The sequence below is a fragment of the Mesoplodon bidens genome (assembly GCF_964165515.1).
Source record: "Mesoplodon bidens genome assembly, chromosome: 8".
Lineage (NCBI taxonomy): Eukaryota > Metazoa > Chordata > Mammalia > Artiodactyla > Ziphiidae > Mesoplodon > Mesoplodon bidens.
In genome coordinates this window covers 37,874,237-37,880,071 of record NC_138165.1, presented here as the reverse complement: position 1 = coordinate 37,880,071, position 5,835 = coordinate 37,874,237, and positions in this window count along the sequence as shown.

The following is a 5,835-nucleotide window of genomic DNA, read 5'->3' as shown; positions in this document are numbered from 1 at the left end:
TCCAAAACAGTAAATAACAGCCATTACTCTCTGACCAGAATCTATATTCTGTCCATTTTAGGAATCTTGAAAGCCAATACGACATAGCTCTATCTGTGAGGCTTTAACTTTAGAGGACATGTTATTTGGATGAATAACGTTTCACAGATATTGGATTTTTTTTTTTTTTACAGCACTGATACTTCCAAGAGCTCAAAGTGAATAGTAATGATACAAAACTGAATAGTAATGACACCAGGCATTTTCAGACACTTGTAGGAATAAAATGTGCTCTTCATAGACATCCTAGATTGAAGGATTTCCCCTTCATTTTCTCCACAGTTCTCATGAATTAGCTCTACATTTAAACACCATTTTACAATCCAGAAACATTGAAGTTAACTGGCCCAACGTAAAGTGCGTGTCAATGAAAACTGTTATTTTTCTTGTTTAAATTTCCAGTTCCTTAGTTCCTTTGTGCCTCTTGCAAATGCTAAAAGAGCTATTGAGGGCTAGAGTCAAATCACCTATTTTAAAAAAAATGTTAACAATTAATCACTCTAATCAGAAACAAATATCTTAAAAAGCTTAAGAGACTAATCAACTGAATGTTAAAGTATTTTAATAAGTGATGAACTAATAATTCTGTGAAATATTATCCTTAAACTATAGCAGATTTTTGAAGCACAACTGTTAAAAACATGTGTGAATTCCAATATAAGAAACATCACAATAAAGCATGCTAAGTTAATAAGGATCTGCCCTTTTACAAACCATGGGGTCAGCCTCACCTGGACGTTAAGATGAAGAGAATAGAAATAACATTATGAATTTCTATGGCAGCGTCTGCTCGAAACCATCAGTTACACTGACAAGGAAAACTTAGCTCCGAAATTTGGGTTTGCTTTTGTTAGTCATGCATTATCCTACTTACCTCTCAGGGCAGACCTTTAATCTCAGAAAGTGCTGAGATGCGTTACTGCACCCATTATCAAAAGTCTTTGGCAGAAATACCACTTATTCTTGTTGTGGTAATGAACAGATTTATAACATTCTGGTGTCACTATTCCTGAAAAAGCACATTCATTTGAATGTTTCTTCCACAAACATAGTGAACTAGTTCATGAAGGCACATGGGTGTAGAACACTATGGAGAGATATTGCTGGTGAATGACAGAACGTCTGGTTGATTTACACGAAACCCCAAGTGCTTGTATGAGAATAGGTTAGGTTTAGATTGACGAGCAAATGTGTAACCAGACTTCTGGCTGACAAATGGCAGAGCTATGCCACTGTGTTAGCTTCTCTGGAGAGAGACCAAAAGTAAGGCGGGAGGATCAAGTTCACTCTATAAAGGACATTCAAACCTCATGGATGGCAGGGTGGTGGGGTATTAAGCACATATAGATTTTAATACCCCAAATAGTACTGGGCAAATTTAGAGTTGAGCTGGCATTCAAGCCGATGACCAAACTCCTATCAAATTTCCCTGTATTGACTCAGAGACATAGAGAACAGACTTGTGGTTGCCAAGGGGGAGGGGGATTGGGGAGGGTTGGATTGGGAGTTTGGAGTTAGCAGATGCACACTATTACATATAGAATGGATAAACAACAAGGTCCTACTGTACAGCACAGGGAACTACATTCAACATTCTGTAATAAACCATAATAGAAAAGGATATGAAAAAGAATATATGTATATACATATATATATGGCTGAATCACTTTGCTGCACACCAGAAGATACCACAACACTGTAAATCAACTATACTTCAATAAAAAATAAATTAAAAAAATTTTTTCCCTGTATTGTGTGTGTTTATATTTATATTCCCTCAGAAGGATCCTGGTGTTTTCAAGATGAGTCTAATTTATTGGCAACCTTGGTTTAAAGTCCCTAGCCTCTAAAAATGGCTGGTTTAGGTAAACTAGAAAATGAAAATAAAAACTGATGAGGTTAGTATCAAAAATGGTGACAAGCACTACATGGTCTAGATTGGATTTGATTTATTCCTGCTGGGCACAAAGGAGGACAAGAGGCATCCATAAAGCTTTTGTGAAGAAGGATGAACTGTTTAGACCACATTCTTCCTCTGTGGCTGAGCTGACTGTTCAGGGCTTTGGGTCTGCCTTCAAGGACAGGGGTAGGATAGTAATGACAGATACTGTTCATTGAGTCCCCGTGGTGGTCCAAACCCCCTGTTCAGTGCTTGAGGTGCATTATCTCACTTAATTCTTCCCACCACACTGTGGGGTTGGGTTTATGATCTTGCTTTATAGATGAGCCTGACGTTCAGAGAGATGACTTGCCCAAGGTCACGCACTAGTCAGGGACAGAGTTAAGATTTAAACTCCAGTCTGACTCCAAAGCACTTGCCGTGGTGCTACACTGCTTCTTGAACGTCTGATGAACAGTACTGGTGGCCGTTTGGCAGATTGCAAGCCCTGTGGTATCTGAGTAGTGTAGAAGCCAGAGCAGCAGAGAGCCAGGAGACTTGGGTTTGAATCCTGACTCTACCATTTACTGGCTGTGTGATCTCCTAAAAATTTCTAACCTCTTCCAACTGTCTCCTCATCTATGTGTGTCTTGTGTGTGGTGGAGTATTAGTACTGTTCATTTCTAACCTTCTGTGATCCCATGAGCCTTCAAGGGGCTTTTCCTTTCCGTAACTGAGGTGCAAGTTTGTTCTTTTGCTCTTTAGGTGAACTCAGCAGTGAGGAAACACTTCTATTTGAAATTCAAGGACTGAGTTAATTTCTGACCTAGAGATATTATCCCTTCTCTGCAAAACTCATTTCCTCTGTAGACTGCCCCAACACAGGCTAGCTTCCATTTCCCGGGTGGACAACTCCATTGAATGCTGAGCATGGCGCTGTGTTCCCAAAGGAACCATAGAGAGGCCCATAGGACGTGCTAGAAATACAAAATGGTATTTTATAATGTTATTTCAAAAGAAAGCCACTAAAGGTGGCTCTCATCTGAAGGCAATAAATGTTACTTCCAGTGGCTCGGAGAACCGAATAATCATGTAGTTGCCTGTTTTGGATGCTTTGGTTCTATTTCTGTAAATTAATGAGGTTTTATTTATTGCATTCCCTCCTTGTGCATAACTCACTATGATACTGCTGATGAACTTTCTCTGAAAACTGCTGTCTACACTTAAAGTGTCCCCCGTTCCACCCCCCCATGCCCCACCACCCCCCGCTTGTTAGGCTTGCACCCATTTTCCTCTTGAGGGAAACATATACATTGGCTCCCCTGCCATGAGCGGTCACCACCCGCTGCACACTGCTTGGCATTCTTTAGGATCAAGTGACATGGGCCCAGCTGTATGTGGGGAGCAATGTTGGAAAATTCCTTTGATGTTGCGCCTTGTGACACTCAATGACTGAATCCAAGCTTTTGCTATTTGACCAAATGCCCATGTGCTAGTTCCTGAATAGCTATGATCTTACAGATAGCTGGATGGAAAAATAAGAACAAACCACCAGAAAAAAATATTTCAAAACTATTTTGCAGGGCTAATTAAGGTAAAACTTTGATTAATTGGAAAGTTAGTTGAGCCGAGTGTTCTAGTTAATTAGGAGCTAAGGTATAATACTTAAAAAAATTCATTTACTATGTACAGAGTGTCATCTATGTATAAGGTATTACGAATGCAAAGAGGGGCAAAAGTTCATACAGTGCTTTTTTTTTTTTTTTTTTTTTTTTTTGCGGTACGCGGGTCTCTCACTGTTGTGGCCTCTCCTGTTGCGGAACACAGGCTCCGGACGCGCAGGCTCAGCGGCCATGGCTCATGGGCCCAGCCGCTCCGCGGCATGTGGGATCTTCCCGGACCGGGGCACGAACCCGTGTCCCCTGCATCGGCAGGCGGACACTCGACCACTGTGCCACCAGGGAAGCCTCCATATAGTGCTTTTATCCAAAGCATCTTCTGGTTTTCTTCTACCCATTATTGTTGGAAATTTTGTCCTATTTCCTTCCAGTCCTTTTTAATGCTTATGTTTTCTTGGTACAAATGATTCTGCATGTGGTCATTTAAGTATCATCTAAGCATGTAATGATGTACTTAAACATTTCCTTATTTACTTAAAATCTAGGTTGCTTCCACTTATTTCCCAAGATAAAAAGAAAATGCTATGAAGAAAAGCTTTACACACAAAGATTTCCCCTTATTTATTTATTTTTTGTATTTCCAATGACAAATCCTCATACGTGGAATTATTGGATCAAAGAAGACAATTTTATCTGCTTAGTGTTATCGGTATGCATTGCGACTACTTTCCAAAGGAGTTATACCAGTCTGTGCTTGCTCTACCATTGTTTGACCATAAGTCAGTCTCTCCTTACTATCTCCATAATTATTGGGCTTTTGTTTATTAGTTTACATATTTTGTCTTTATATCAGGCAAAATACTTTTGAATAAAAAACAAACTTAACACCCATTATTTATTTAATTCATACAATAACCTTGTAAATTCAACAGTCTACAGATGAATAGGTGCTGGGAAAGATTAAGTGACTTGCCCAAGTCGGTACAATATTAACAGAGCTGGAATTTGATCTTGCCTATTTTGAGTCCAGACCTGTTGTGTGCTTCATTCTACCACAGCTGCCCCTTAAATAACCAGATGGGTCTGGGCTAATGAGGCCTCCAAGAGTAGCTTGGAGGGGCTCCGTGGTTGGTATGTACAATGATGGAATTGATTAGCGGGATTGTCCTGATGGCTTTGTTCCCTTAAAAAACCAAACATTACCTAGAACAGAGTGAATTTTTGATTAATTTCCACGTGCTGGTTCACCCTCCCACATGCACATTAAAGCAATTAAACAAGAAGAATGTTTTTCAATAGTGCCCAAGTGTTGGAGTATTTTAACTAAACTCAGAGATACATGAGTAACACCAGTGGAAGTTGTTCATGCATATCTGAGGCAGAATGCGGCCTTTTGATGTGAGCCTATTAAACACAAGGAAATTCATAGTTAAAATTCCACTCTTAGCTCTCCAGCCAAGATAGGAATGGCCCTGGCCACAAAACATGAAGGACAAGTTTGCCACAAGGCCCAGTAATCTGTTGGCATTATAGAACAGGGCAGGCAAACCACAGTAAATCAAGGTCTCAGCTTCATTCTTCAAAAAGTCGACTGGATGAAAATATGTGCTTCATTCTTCAAGGTGGGAAGTCTGGTTTTGTTGGAGCATGGTGTGTGGAGAAAATGAAAGACACCTCCCGGTAAGAGGGCGTTTGGAGGCCCCAGGTATCCATTTGGAAGGTCATCTTGGAAAATAATTTGGGACCATGTGGCCTTCTTATTCTTTGTAGGAGTGAAGAGAAGGAAAATCCAGTTTGGAGGGTACAGTCATGTAACATGGCAGCATCTGCCAGCTTTGGCGCCACCGAGTGTGGCTCGGGACAGAGTGTTTGTGCTTCCATTCAGCTGGAGGCTCTTGGGGTTTAGAAGGTCCCCTGTGAGCTGAGCAATAGGCTGAATAGTAGAGTTTAGCCAAACTCAGGGATGAGCTCACCTCACTTAGATTACAAAATCCCATTAATCTCTACTCAGACCACCACTGAATGGACTTAAAAAACAAAACTACAACAAATCACCAGTATCTAAGACACAAAGCTACAACTCTGAATGTGGGGAGCAGAAATAATGTCTTGTTAACATCACCTGGGATAACTGTAAAGACGAATGGCTTCTTCAAGCATTCAGATAATCTCCTCTAGAGGCTTCTACAGGGAGATGAAACTGCTTTGGTGCATCCGTCAGTGCTGAGAAGCCGATTTAAATTCACCCTGCCTTTAAGGAGAAAAGCTGGAAACAGCAGGATGCATTTGTAGGAATGC